The sequence below is a fragment of the Mesoplodon densirostris genome, chromosome 1 (assembly GCF_025265405.1).
Source record: "Mesoplodon densirostris isolate mMesDen1 chromosome 1, mMesDen1 primary haplotype, whole genome shotgun sequence".
In the NCBI taxonomy this organism is placed as follows: domain Eukaryota; kingdom Metazoa; phylum Chordata; class Mammalia; order Artiodactyla; family Ziphiidae; genus Mesoplodon; species Mesoplodon densirostris.
In genome coordinates this window covers 235,478,038-235,493,403 of record NC_082661.1, presented here as the reverse complement: position 1 = coordinate 235,493,403, position 15,366 = coordinate 235,478,038, and the positions used below count along the sequence as shown (strand labels likewise).

At 39.5% G+C, this 15,366-nt stretch overlaps 1 protein-coding gene across 7 annotated transcripts in view; it reads right to left on the bottom strand.

Moving 5' to 3' along the window:
• ARFIP1 (ADP ribosylation factor interacting protein 1) overlaps window positions 1-15,366 on the bottom strand; it is a 127,573-nt gene that overhangs the window by 111,091 nt on the left and 1,116 nt on the right. The window lies entirely within an intron of this gene.

The window sequence follows — 15,366 nt, the reverse complement described above, 5'->3', positions numbered from 1 at the left end:
TTTAAATGTAACAAAACATTCTGTTACTGAGGATGTAAGGAAAGAGGCACTCATATACATTGCTGATAGGAACCCAAATTTGTATATCCATTCTGGAAAGAACTTTGGTAATGCCTAAGAAAATCACACATGTACTTACCTTTGAAACCAGCAATCCCATGTCTAGGAATCCATCCCAGGAAGACATCTCCAATAATACAAAAATACTTACACGTTACAGCATTCTTCATAATTGTAAAATATTGGGAAGAGCCTAAATGTCCTTACATATGAAAGTGGCTGAATAAACTATGACACATCCAGACAAGGAAGTACTGTGCAACTGTTGAAAAAAATGAAGATCTCTATGATATACTGTAATTTCCAGGACGTAGTGATCAGCGAAAACAGCAAAGTCCAAAAACACCTATAGGTACACTGTCTCCATGTAAGGACAAAGAGGATACATGAAAATACATGTTTCTGCTCATTGGAACAAAAGAAATACAAGAAGAATAAACCAGAAACTAAAGAGATAGGTTACCTACACGGAGAGGTGGGAAAAGAGTGGAAAAAAAGGTAGGAAATGGGAACAAAGTAGCAGGAATCAAGAAGGAATGACACTTCTCTGAATATATAGTTTTAAATAATTCTGACTCTTAGACCTATAGAAATTTTCACACACCCCTCATAAAAAAAAAAAAAAAAACCAACCAGGATTTGAGAGGAATTCAAACGTAAAAAAATCACTAACACATGAAACCAACTGTATTAGAAATGAATAACCCAGGAAAGGGAAGGGGGAAAGGGGAAGGTGGGACAAAGAGAGATGGGGGCGGAGAGGGAGAAGAAGGGAGGGAAAGGAAGAGCAGGAGAAAAGAGTGTCTTGACTGGACACCACGAGGCTGAAGACAAAAAGAATTATACACAAATTCTGTTAATATAGTTAGTAAAAGTACTTCTCACAGGGGTATAGGTTAATAATTCTTAAAGTACTTTATGTGTGTAACAGAACAGGACAAATATGCAAACAGAATGTAGATATTGAGAATTTGGTTTCTCACTGCTAGAGAAAAAAGTAATAAAGAAAGGAGAAATGCTAAATAAACCTTGTGGTACTGGACTGGAATTAGAGTTATCAGTACAAACACATGGTTTTTAATATGTGTGTGTCCGTATTCGTGTATATATATTTGTTATACATATACATATGCATGTATGTATAGGTTTCCTAGCTTTGTCCACTGAGAGGACCTAGAAGCAGTGATACCCAGTAACAATGAGTACACTTGGTGCTCAAATCTTGGTCTCTAAACACCATTCTCCAATAAAAGGAACCACAACTCTTAAGGAAAAGTGGTTGATTCTAATACTGGGGCAAGGAAAATACAAGAGGAGCCTGGGGCATTTTTCTGGTGTCAGAAAATAGGAAAAAATTCAAAAAAGGACAGGGGCTTATTGAAAGAAAAAAGGACCCAACCTGAAGGCCCCTAATGGCCAATCCTGAGACATCTTGAGCAACAAACAATGACAGTACTGAATTGAAACTCCTAGAATAAAACAAATATTAATGAATCCATACTGATAGAAATAAATAATCAAATAAATAGGTAAATGGGGGTAAAGTGACAATTCCTCACAACAGAATCTCAATTAATAAACACAGAAAAGAGAGAAAACCAGAATTCTCCATCAGGCAAACATCATAGTAATAAGTGTTGCAGAAAGACTCACTGATGGATGCTAAAATTAGAGAGCAAAAGTTTGACGAGAAACAGCATTTACATAATCTCCAAAATCTCCCACAAGGTACTCAACTGAAAAAAGAAAGACAGGGCCTCCCTGGTGGCGCAGTGGTTGAGAGTCCGCCTGCCGATGCAGGGGACACGGGTTCGTGCCCCGATCCCGGAGGATCCCACATGCCGCGGAGCGGCTGGGCCCGCGAGCCGTGGCCGCGGGGCCTGTGTGTCCGGAGCCTGTGCTCCGCAACGGGAGAGGCCACAGCAGTGAGAGGCCCGCGTACAGCAAAAAAAAAAAAAAAAAAAAAGAAAGACAGTTAAGGGGAGAAACTCACAGTTCACAGTGAAGAAACTCAGCAGGTCTAACTTAACCAAGTGATGAATTAATCACCAGTAGTAAGACATATCAAGAGCGTAATCCCTGATACATTGCACTGAAAAGGACAACATTATTTTTCGCGGTATTCTTCCCCCAAATGCATTAACTCAGTCCAATCATGAGAAAACATTGGACAAACCCAAACTGAGGAACATTCTACAAAATAACTGACCAGTTCTCTTCAAAGTGTCATGGTCATGAAGACCAGGAAAGTGTGAGAAACGTACAGATTGAAAGAGACTATGGAGAAATAACCAAACTCAATATGGGTTCCTAGACAGAATCCTGCAGCAGAAAAAGGACAGTTAGTTGAAAATTTGGTGAAATTCTAATAAGGTCTGTAGTTCAGTTAATAATATTATATCAATGTTAATTTTCTATTTTTTTAAATAAAAATTAATTTATTTTTCTTTTACTTTTGGCTGCGTTGGGTCTTTGTTGGTGCACACAGGCTTTCTCTAGTTGCAGTGAGCAGGGGCTACTCTTCATTGCGGTGGCTGCTCTTGTTGTGCAGCATGGGCTTCAGGCGCGCGGGCTTTAGTAGTGGTGGTGCGCAGGCTCAGTAGTTGTGGTGCACGGGCTTCATTGCTCTGTATGTGGGATCTTCCCAGACCAGGGCTCGAACCCGGGTCCCCTGAGTTGTCAGGCGGATTCTTAACCACTGCACCACCAGGGAAGCCCCTAATTTCTTATTCTTGATAATTATATTATGGTTATGTAAGACGTTAGCATTATGGGAAGTAGGGTAAGGAATATAAAGCAACTCTCTGTACCATTTCTGCAAGTCTAAAATTAGATCAAAATAAAAGTTTTTAAAGAACAGTAAGGAATGCTGAGCAAAGGTAGAGGAATTACCCTTAGATAGAAAATCTCTTCCTTAGAAGGAAGAGTGAAAGAAGGAAGGAACCCATGGAAATAGTGAGGAATGGAATGGAAACCAGAAGAAAGTTAAGGCAGTTCATTTTTGCTGTCTTCTACTTTCTTGTGAAATAGGAGTTACCATCTGCTCCCCTGTATTCATCAGTTGCACCAATTAGCAAAATATATCATTATCATCCAGCTCAAGAAAAGACCAAATGATAGCTTTAGAATGGGGCCGGTCACCAGGAAGACCAAGCCATGATTAGAAGTTTGGAACTTTCAGAGGTGAAAGGAGCGAGAGGAGTTAATAACTGATAATGCGTTGGTGAGGAAGCCTCCACAAAAATCCCCGAACTATGGGGTTTGGAGAAATTCTGTGGTGAACACATCCATGTCCTGGGATCATGGAACACCCCAACTCACAGAGACAGAAGCTCCTGTACTCAGAACGCTTCCAGATCTTGCCCAATGTCCTTTCCATCTGGCTATCTATCTGTATCCTTTATCATATCCTTTACTATATAATAAACCGATAAGTATATAAAAAAAAAAGACCAAATAACTCCAAGCAGATAGGGAAACAGGGAATCAAATTTCTGAGAATTACGGAGTCAGGTACTAAGTCTGTGTTTTTTTTTTTTTTTTTTTTTTTGCGGTATGCGGGCCTCTCACTGTTGTGGCCTCCCCCGTTGCGGAGCACAGGCTCCGGACGCGCAGGCTCCGGACGCGCAGGCTCAGCGGCCATGGCTCACGGGCCCAGCCGCTCCGCGGCATATGGGATCCTCCCAGACCGGGGCACGAACCCGTATCCCCTGCATCGGCAGGCGGACTCTCAACCACTTGCGCCACCAGGGAGGCCCTAAGTCTGTGTTTTATTCATATTATTTAAATGGTCTTACCTTCACATTTTTTAAAAGTTCATTTGTTCATAACTTTAATAATGGACACACATAGGGAATGACAAGATTTAAAGTTAATGACTTACTCACTGAACTTACTGTGATAATCACTTCATGACGTATGTAAATCAAATCATTATCACCTTAAACTTATATGTGCTATATGTCAATCATATCTCAATAAAACTGGAAGAAAAAAAACTTATAATTATGGGAAACCAAAAAAGAAGTTAATGACTTGCAGAATGTGCTGTTTAAGATATATGTGTTCTGATCTTTACACGAATTTGAAGTTATCTTTAAATTTGTCTTCAAAATAAAATGATAAATCATTATTACAAAACTGCCATCAATGTTGAGACTTCACAGACTGGTTTATACTGGAGGCCAAATATGCCTCAAGTCATCTCTGGGGCTCTACTTCCATAAATCAGCCAGGGGTATTCATTAACTAATGAGTGTAAGAACCAATGACCTATAAAGTGAATTACTAATTAACATTTGTAAAAAAAAAAGCATAACTAATATTACCTGAAGTTCATAATTCATCCAACTTTTTGGAGTTGTTTTTGATTTATTATCAAAATCACATTTTGTTTTCTATAAACTGAATAGACTAGATCTATTCAGTTTATAGAGGGAAACTATATAAGAACTTTAACCAGAATTTAATGAGGGAGAATTTTATATCCTACAACTGTTAAGTGCATTTAAGGTCTTTCCAAGGACCCAGGAAAGAGAGGGCAGGAGGTAAGAGACTTGCCAGGATCCTAGAAGATAAGAAGAAACAAAATACTCCATGGATACCAGAAAAGAAAAAACTGCATTTACAATCTCCATGAGTTAAAGATTCAGAATTATAATATTAAAGAATGAATGTTGAATAGAAATTATAACATGAGCACATTTCAAATTAAGGTACTCACATACCACAGGGGATCTGAAATGGTATACTCAAGGCACAGGAGAGCAGATATAAACAGGATAAACACAGCACATCATAGTGGAATGAGAATTTACACTTTTTTTAAATGAAAATAAGTATGCTGTTATGGAATCTAAAACAAAATTCACTTGAATAAAATACACATAAGCCTTCTAAGAAATTTCCTGAATTTTTATGATGAAATACGAATTTCCAAAGGAATATCTGAAGAGTTATTCTTTCTAGGGGTACTTCAGTAAAAAAGTTGGAGAAGTACTATAATTAATTTTGATGTATGGGAGTAAGGAGTTCTGACTGGAACTCAAGGACAATGCTAGGGAGGTAAATACAGAAAACTGAGGGCAAAAAGTAGCAAAACTTGGGCTTGCTTTGGTCTGAACTTGCTTAGCTTCTCTAGACTGGGTATATCACTGATTTCAGAGACTGGTTAGCGATTAAAGAAAATGGCTCTATTTCTTTCACTCAAATATGTCTATCTTTTCTTGCTCATAGATAAACAGGAAGAGAATGGTAAGATTTGTTTTAATTTCATAATTCAATATTAATTTTCAAGTTGAACTGACTTGTTTACAGTAAAAAATTTAGAGTTAAAATACACAGTGACTACATTAAATAACTATATATGCTATATATGCTAAGAGTGAAAAATAGTATCTAAAATACATTAGCTTTCTGTTTTGGTCAAAACAATTTAAAATAGTGGGGGTTTTTTATGATGGTAGTTTCCTTAACATGGAGGAAAGATCCTTTTCCCTATTGTCAATGCAAATGCTAAACTGAAAATGGTTTACCACACAATATGTTCAAAGTATATTACATTTTCTTTGATAAGTAGAATAATCAAGAGTAAGATAAAGAATCATCTACATTATACTGCTGTCTTTATGTCAACAACTATCTGGTATCTGTAAAAGCTATTTTGTTAGATACTCCTAAATTCTTTTAGACAGTGATAACTTAAGTTCACGTGGCTCATTAAGATAAACACATCAGTCTAGATAATTCAAAAGTAGAAAGCTTTGACAAAAAAAGTTAATTCTCAATTATATGCAGTAATGAGAAACAATTTAAAAATCAACAGATATTCAACTATTCTCATCCTCACCATCATACCACCTTCTAACCAAGTGACAAAATGAACAGTTTGGAGAAGTCTTTTTATTTTCCCCATTCAGACTGTGTTACAGAGAAACTAATGAGAAGTAAAATGATAAGACTCTCAAAACTAAATTACTCCCTGAAAAGAAAGCTAGCTGTAAATAAACTCTAAATTATTCAGTGTACTGTGGCCTCATTCTTCACAAACGGCTAGCTAAGGTTCAGAACATTAGCAATGAAGCCAACCAAGAGAACTGGAGAGTTACTGTAAAATTCTGTATTAATTCCCAAAACCATATAAAATAAACCCCTCAATATTCTCAGGTAATTTTTTCAATGGGAAAAAGCTCAGAGGAAATAATCTAAGAAGACAGCTTAATAATATAGAGAGTTACAGAGAAATATTTATAGATATGTGTATATACATGAGTTAGTGTATATTTCCTAGAAGCAACTCCAGCAACAATGAGCACACATAGTGCCCAGATCTTGGTTTCTAATACCATTCTCCAATAAAGGGAACCAGTGCTCCCTGGAGAAATGGTTGATTCTAGGACTGAGGCAGGATTACATACAAGATGAGCCTGGAGTATCTTGTAGTGCTGGAAAGTAAGAACGTGCTTTAAAAAAAAACACCATAACAGAACAAAAACAAAAGCTCAAAAGAATATAGGAACCAACTGAAAGAGTTTCCAGTGGCCAAAGCTGGAACAATTGGAGCAATAAAATAAAGTAACACTGGATTATAATGCAAAGTATAAAATAAATAACCATGAGTCAATGCTGATATAAATAAATGATTGAATAAATTAATAAATGGGAGAGAAGAGGCAAATCTCCCTTACAGAAGAATTCCAAAAAATTTATGTACACACTCCACTGTTACGGAGGTAGAACATAATTCCCCACACATTAAGTGTGCACTTCACATAATGACTTTCTTCTAAAAAGTACAATATGCAAAAGGAGGAGAGGAAAAGTAACTTTACAAGGTACAAACTTGACAAACACTGTCTTAAGCCAGGTGATCAAGGTTAACATCAAGAGTGGTAAGGCATATTGATTGTATTTACTCTTTTTTTCTCCTTAAATATTTATTTATTTATTTACTTGGTTGCGCTGGGTCTTAGTTGCAGCTCCAGGGGTTCCTTAGTTGTGGCATGTGAACTCTTAGTTGCGGCAAGCATGTGGGATCTAGTTCCCTGACCAGGGATTGAACCCGGGCCCCCTGCATTGGGAGCGTGGAGTCTTATCCTCTGTGCCACCAGGGAAGTCCCTGTATTTACTCTTGATATACGACAAGAATGGCAATTTAGGGCTTCCCTGGTGGTGCAGTGGTGGAGAGTCCACCTGCCGATGCAGGGAACACGGGTTCATGCCCCGGTCCGGGAAGATCCCACATGCCGCGGAGCGGCTGGGCCCATGAGCCATGGCCGCTGAGCCTGCATGTCTGGAGCCTGTGCCCCGCAGCGGGAGAGGCCACAGCAGTGAGAGGCCTGCGTACTGCAGAAAAAACAAACAAACAAACAAAAAAAACCAAAACAAACAAACAAAAAAGAATGGCACTTTACCTCTGCTGTCTTTCTCCCCAAAACCCATTACCCAGTCTAATCATGAGAAAAGAATCAGCCAAATCCCAACTGAGGGACATTCTACAAAACATCTGACCAGCAATCCTCAAAACTATCAACTTGTCATCAAAAATGAGGAGTCCGAGAAACTCTTAAAGCTAAGAGGACACATGATAACCAGGATCTATTCCTGCATAGAATCCTGGTATAGAAAAAGGTCATTAGGAGAAAACTGAGGCAATCTGAACATATGTTATCTAATAATGTATAAATACTGGTTCATGAACTGTGACAAATGTACCATACTAATGTAATATGTTAATAATGTGGGAAACTGGACATGGTGTATATAGGAATCTGTATACTATCTCTACAGTAATTCTGTAAATCTAAAGTGATTCTAAAATAAGAGTTTATTATAAAATAATCTAAGAATACTTTGCTATATTATTATTTTATAATTATTGTTTTTAATAATTAATATTAATAATATAAATTTATATTATTAAAATATTTCGTTCTTTTACATGTATGCACCCCAATGTTCATTGCAGCACTACTTACAATAGCCAGGACATGGAAGCAACCTAAATGCCCATCAACAGATGAATGGATAAAGAAGATGTGGCACATATATACAACGGAATATTACTCAGCCATAAAAAGGAATGAAATTAGGTCATTTGTAGAGACATGGATGGACCTAGAGTCTACCATACAGAGTGAAGTAAGTCAGAAAGTGAAAAACAAATGTCGTATATTAACACATGTATGTGGAATCTAGAAAAATGGTACAGATGAACCTATCTGCATGGCAGGAATAGAGATGTAGACATAGAGAAGGGATGTGTGGAACATGGAGGTGGGGAAGGGGGGTGTGGGATGAACTGGGAGATTGGGATTGACATATATACACTACCATGTGTAAAACAGATAGCTAGTGGGAACCTGCTATATAGCACAGGGAGCTCAGCTCAGTGCCCTGTGGTGACTTAGATGGGCGGGATGGAGGGGCAAGGGAGGTCCAAGAGGGAGGGGATACATGTATACATATAGCTGATTCACTTTGTTGTACAGCAGGAACTGACACAACATTGTGAAGCAACTATACCCCAATAAAAAAGAAAAAAATGTATTTCCATGCACTTGGAAAAAACAGCATAACTGGCAGTTTAATGTATTTATAAATATTTATATTTAAAATCCTATATGGCAAAACTCCATGAACTGAAATCTTTAATACTATCAACTTGGAAATTCAATCAATATTTAGGTGTCAGGCACTGGTCTAGGTCCTTGGGAGTCAATAATAAACCAAAAAAGAAAATAAGATGTGGTCCCTATCTGCATGGATATGGCGGTAGCGGAAGAGAAAGACAATCTTACTGTCACACATATAAACGTAAACGGCAACTGTGGAAAACGTATGACATTACTACCTCATCTGGGAGGTCAGGATATGTCCTCAAGAAGCAAAACTTCAGTTGAGGTGTGAAGGATAGCTAAGAACCAACAAGTGAAATGAAAGAAAAGAAAGAGTGGTAAAGACAGGGAGAAAAGCATGGGCAAAAGCCATGTAATGCAAGGAGCAAGACGAGTACAAAGGGACTAACGAAGGCCAGCATGGGTGAAATGGAGAGTTCAGCAGAACAGGATAAAAAATAAGGCTGGACCATTGTTAAGGAGTTTCGTTTTTATCCTAAAAGCAATGAGAAGCCATAAGAAGACTGGGGAAGAGGAGGGAAGAGTGACAATCAGACGTGTGTTTCAAAATAAATCACTGTGCCTTCAGGATGGATACTGGATTAGAGAGGGGGTGAAACAGAAGTGGGTAGACAAGAAGAAAGGCTACTGTAGAAATTTCAGGCAAGATGATGGTAACAAACTAAGGTGGTGGTAGTGGAAACGGGAAGTAGCAGACAGATTTAAGAGATACTCAGAAAGTAAGATTAATAAAACTTGTTGACAGACTAGACGTATAAGGGAGAGGGAGTTATTAAGGATCACTCCTACTGTCCTGCATTTTCCAACTGGAAAAATAATGGAGTCATTCACTGAAATAAAAAGCAAAGAAAGAGGACCAACATTTTGCGGGGGTTTTGGGAGTGAGGGAAAAACCAGTTTAGTTTTAGACCTTGTATTTGCGATATCTCTAATATATGCAAGAGAGGTGCCAACTAGAAAGCAAAATATATAGATCTAGAGCTCAGACGAGATAGAAAACACTCACGTCCTTAGAAAAGCTGACATCTTTATCCTAGTAAAGCAGCTAACTATAATTGCCAAATATCCAAGAAAAACGTTAGACTTTGACCATCTGTATTTAGTTAAAACAAAAAGCTGAGACAGAACATGGCAGTAATATTTCATCAACTACAACAAAAACCGCTAGGCACCATGCGGAACACAGAGTTTTAAAAACCTTGTTTCAACAGTATATTTATTATGTCACTAATCACGCAGTATTTTAAAGTTTTAGCAGGGCTGGCCAATGTCCTTGGAAATATTCAATACCTGCACTAGTCAGTAAAGTAGCCGCTAGCCACATGTGGCTACTGAGCACTTGATACGTGACTGGTTTGACTGAGGAACTGAATTTTATCCTATTTTATCTTAACTAATTTAAATGGTCACATGTGGCTAGTGGCTACTCTATTGGACAGGAGCAGTTTAGAGCTTCCTTGTATATTTCATCTAATCCCAAACCACCACCTTGTGAATTAACTGAGAGCCAGCGTGGGGGATAGAGGGATTAAAGAAGTAGAAGCTCTCATTCCATCTGCTTGTTATATTATTTGAATTTTTATTTCAAGAATATATCTTACTTGTAAACTTTAAAATGTTTTTAATTTTAAAATTAATTAAATGCACAGAAAAATTAGGAAATACAGAAAGAGGGAAATGAAAATAATCTGTAAACCTACTTTAAGAAATAATCTATAATTAACATTTAGCCCTATAATATGAAGAGGACCTACATTTTTTTTTTTTTTTTTTTTTTTTTTTTTTTTTTTTTGCGGTACGCGGGCCTCTCACCGCTGTGGCCTCTCCCGTTGCGGAGCACAGGCTCCGGACGCGCAGGCTCCGCGGCCATGGCTCGCGGGCCCAGCCGCTCCGCGGCATGTGGGATCTTCCGGGATCGGGGCACGAACCCGTGTCCCCTGCATCGGCAGGCGGACTCTCAACCACTGCGCCACCAGGGAAGCCCGGACCTACATTTTTAACCCTTCTGTTAGAAGGCACACCAATGGCCCGTTACCCTCTCTGAGTTTTATCATATTCCTGTTCTACCCCAGCCCCAGCCCAAACATCTTAGGAATCCTACTAGAAAACTATCACCTCTAGAACTCTACCTCAAGGCTGCCCACAATACACGCTTCATAGTCCTCTTGCTTATCTCCCTCCCACCACCATCACGACCACCCTCTACCACCACTGCTGTACACTTTAACTGGAGCCCAATCTCTACCCCACAGTATCATGGAATCATGAGTCACTGAAGTGAAGAAGCGTACAAGCTTTGGAGCCAAGCAACTCTGAGTCTGTGGTTCTCCTTTTACTGTTTGGATGACGTGGACTAATTACTTCTGCTGGTTTCTATACCTGTGCCTTCATTTGTTTATAGAAAATAAGGGGGGCCTCCCTGGTGGCGCAGTGGTGGAGAGTCCGCCTGCCGATGCAGGGGATACGGGTTCGTGCCCCAGTCCGGGAGGATCCCACATGCCGCGGAGCGGCTGGGCCCGTGAGCCATGGCCGCTGGGCCTGCGCATCCGGAGCCTGTGCTCCGCAACGGGAGGGGCCACAACAGTGAGAGGCCCGCGTACCGCAAAAAGAAAAAAAAAAAAAAAAGAAAATAAGGGTACCTAATACACAGATAGCATCTACAAAGCATAACGCCTAGCCAGAGTAGCACTCGATAAATGACAACTATTACGGACTTCTATGCGCCTGGCAATGCCCTAGATACTGAAGGGGAGAGCTCTGAAGCAAAACAGAATCCCAGCCATCCTAGAGGTTACGTTACACTGGCTTAACCCCAGGGCCTCTTTCCATCTGGGATGTGAATTCCTGATCCATCCCTTATTAGATGTGTGACCTTATGCAAAGTACTTCATCTAAAATCTAAATTTCTTCATTTCTAACATGGTAATGTTATCTGCTCTTACCTACTTGAGATGGCTGGAGTAAAAACAAAATGAGAATGTATGGGAAAATGCTTTGTAAACTATTATATGCTAAATAAAAAGAAGGTATTAAAGAGTATCATATTTCTCCTCTCTCGGACAAAGCTTTCCAATCAATATGCCAAGAATGGATTACAGGGGGCCTCCCTGGTGGCGCAAGTGGTTGAGAGTCCGCCTGCCGATGCAGTGGATACGGGTTCGTGCCCCGGTCTGGGAGGATCCCATATGCCGCGGAGCGGCTGGGCCCGTGAGCCATGGCCGCTGAGCCTGCGCGTCCGGAGCCTGCGCGTCCGGAGCCTGTGCTCCGCAACAGGGGAGGCCACAACAGTGAGAGGCCCGCATACCGCAAAAAAAAAAAAAAAAAGAATGGATTACAGGGACTTCCCTGGTGGGAAGGCAGGGGACACAGGTTCGAGCCCTGGTCCGGGAAAAACCCAATCTTAGTTGTTGCTCCGCGGCAACTAAGATCCCTTAGTATAAGCCCGTGCGCCACAACTACTGAGCCTGCGCTCTAGAGACCGTTAGCCACAACTATTGATCTCATGTGCCACAACTACTGAAGCCTGTGCGCCTAGAGCCCTTGCTCTGCAATAAGAGAAGACACCGCAATGAGAAGCCTGCGCACCACAATGAAGCGTAGTCCCCATTCACTGAAACTAGAGAAAGTCCGTGCGCAGCAATGAAAGACCCAGTGCAGCCAAAAATAAATTAAAAAAAAAAAAGGATTACAGACATGCTGAAATATTGACACCCCCTCTCCTTGGCCCCCTCGGCCTACAGGGAGCTGGGGAATCTGCCATGCAAATAATCGTTCTTATGTGTGCCACGATGCAGAAGTTTGGAAACTTTGCTCTAACACACTATCTCATGTCGGCAGATGCTGGAGACGGCCAAATGACTCCCCCCTCTGGATGATTTAGGGCTCACCACCAACTCTGTTATTCTTATGATCCTGCTTCAAAGACAGTGATGTCACAGTTCCCCAAAGGATCAAAAAGGATCAAGCCCGAACATCAAGGAGCTGCTGGTCCAATGCCATCACACATATACAAAAAATGAAACAAAATAAAAACTCGCAGGTGACAATACGGCAAAGATGTTACCATATTTTCACAAAAGATTTGAGCAACTGCCAGCAATATCTGCCTAGAACCATCTTAAGACAAAAGTTTAGAAGTAATGGAAGAGAGGGAAATAGGGATGGAGGGAAGATGAAAGAGAAAAGAAACAAAGAGAAGAAGAAAATGTAGACTTCTGTCTTGTAGAAAAGAGCTGAGAATCCGTAAGAGCTAATCACTGGCTTCCATGACTGCCTAAAGCTAAACTAGAGACTAAAGAGAACAAGATTATTTTCAGGTTCCTTTGTTTGATAGTCTTTTTCATACTTCCTAGAACTAATGCTGGTGTATGTCTGACTTTTAGGCTGTTATGGTCCCTACGTCATCATCATCCATATTTTGTGGGACTACCGTTTCCAATCTGCACATGTATTGTTAGTTCTTCATCCACAGCCATATTATCTTAAATTCCCTATTAAATTTACTCCTTCCTCCATCCTGAATTTATTCCTTACCCCATCCCAAAGTTATCATTCTGGAATGTATTTATAGCTCCAGACTCTTACAATGCCAAGTCTATTACTTAAAACCTTTATTTTCACATTTTCCACTCCTCATATGTCATCATACATACATACAAACACACACACACACACACACACACACACACACACCCGACAAACACATACACATATCCGCCCTGTGGGAAAACTATCAAATAACACTCCATAGGCCTCCTCCGAATTCATTTCTTTTTGTCATACTTTTTGGTATGATATTCAACCAGGTGTTCAGCTACTGAAGGTTAATAAAGGAAAAGACCTTCTTTACTTAATGTCTGATAGAAAATAAGGTGAGATACCCCAACACATGCCAATAAAAGATGTAAAGAAAATATGGTAGAAGCAGCCTAGAGTAGTAGTTAAGAGCTCACAGTCTGGATTCAGATAACCTAGGTTCAATCCTGGCTTGACCAGTGTAATTCTGAGCAGATTACTTTAGCTTCAGTTAATCATTTAGTTTCCACTTCTTCATCTACAAAAATGAAACATTTAGCCACTTTATAAGGTTGCTGTGAGGATTAGATGAGATAATCATATAAAGCACTTAGCATCATGCCTGGCACACAGTAAGTAAACAAATGTTAACTGTTGTTATGTATCAGATATAATCAATCTTCTGACTTTGTCATTACCTTAGAAAGAAACTAATTTAGCATAATTGACTCTTTATAAACTTATGTTTTCTGCCCCCCAAAGTGAGGATGCTAGACAGAGGGAAAATTATTTTGGGCGCAGAAAACACTGGTTACTCCATATGGACTATGATGAGCTGTATAGGTCTCTTCAAGTTCTAACGTTCTATGAAACAGGTGTCAAACATTTTAGCACGTCAACCCTTGATCAACAAACACTTTACCATCAAATCAGTAAGTTCAAATATGCACTCTAAACTTACATTAAGTTTGGAAGGATACTATCTTAGTCACAAAAGAGAACGATCATTAAATTCCTAATATGGAGGTAATATGGAGGGAAAGGAGATGTCGAGGTAAGCAGCAACATGCCAAAGGCTTACAGACCACACCACTGAAACATCATTTGCCCTTCTGAACAAAGCCGAAGCCCAAAGTAGATGCCTCAAGTGAAAAACAAAAAAATGAAAACAAAGTACACTAGACATTTAAACTTTTAGTCTGAACTGTACCCAGTAGGTTGGTGATACTAAATATGTATTAAATAATAATAAATGTATCAATTTATAAATCCACTGGATCGCCACAACATTGGCCACAAATACTTATCCATAAAAAGAAACCTCAAAACCACAAATCAGGAACTAAATAAACAGGCAGTCTTACTTCCTTCTCTAGGTCTAGGAAGAAATTTAGAAACACTGAAGTTTTGAAGTAGCTAGAGATTTCATCACTATAAAGCTGGAATCTCTGCATTCTACTCTCCTTGGTGCCCAAACTAGCTATGTACAGTTTGAAAAAGTAGTAGCTCCACAAAAAAAGTTTTCATTAACTTCAAGACACTGTCTAAGGAGTGGCTTTTAATCTACCTGGAGGTTATATATCTCCTTTGAGAATTTGATAAGAAGAATGGACATTCTCCCCAGAAAGGAGAAAATGCACTGAAAACAAAACTGTGCACTTAGTTTCAGGGGTGGGGATGAGAAAGTCCCCTGAAAGTCACTGACCACTAGACCACAGTCCCCAAAGGCATGACCCAGGATTAAGGCAAACTAATTTATCAATTTGAAACGGAATGAAAGTAACTGAGACCGAGATTTTAATCCAGAAAATAAAACAAGATTAGAAATATTTTGTTTTCTCAGCTAATGAGTGCTAGACGTGGTGGCTGGGAGAGGGTGTTGGTCATGTTGAGTAGGGAAAACAAAAAAACACAGGACTAACAAAAGAAAAGTGGAATTAAAACAGTACTGACATGTAGTCTCTTGCATTCACTCTCAGACAGCAGCAATAAAATGGCCAATGCCTGCAGCGTTAACAAGGAACGATTTAAGGTACCCAATTTTGGTGCACATTCCCACGCCAGTGAAGTTAATTAAATGGCAAATGTGAACACACACCTGCCACGCTTGCAGGTGAAAGCACAAGTTTAACCAAAGTCCTGCAAATCATTTTTT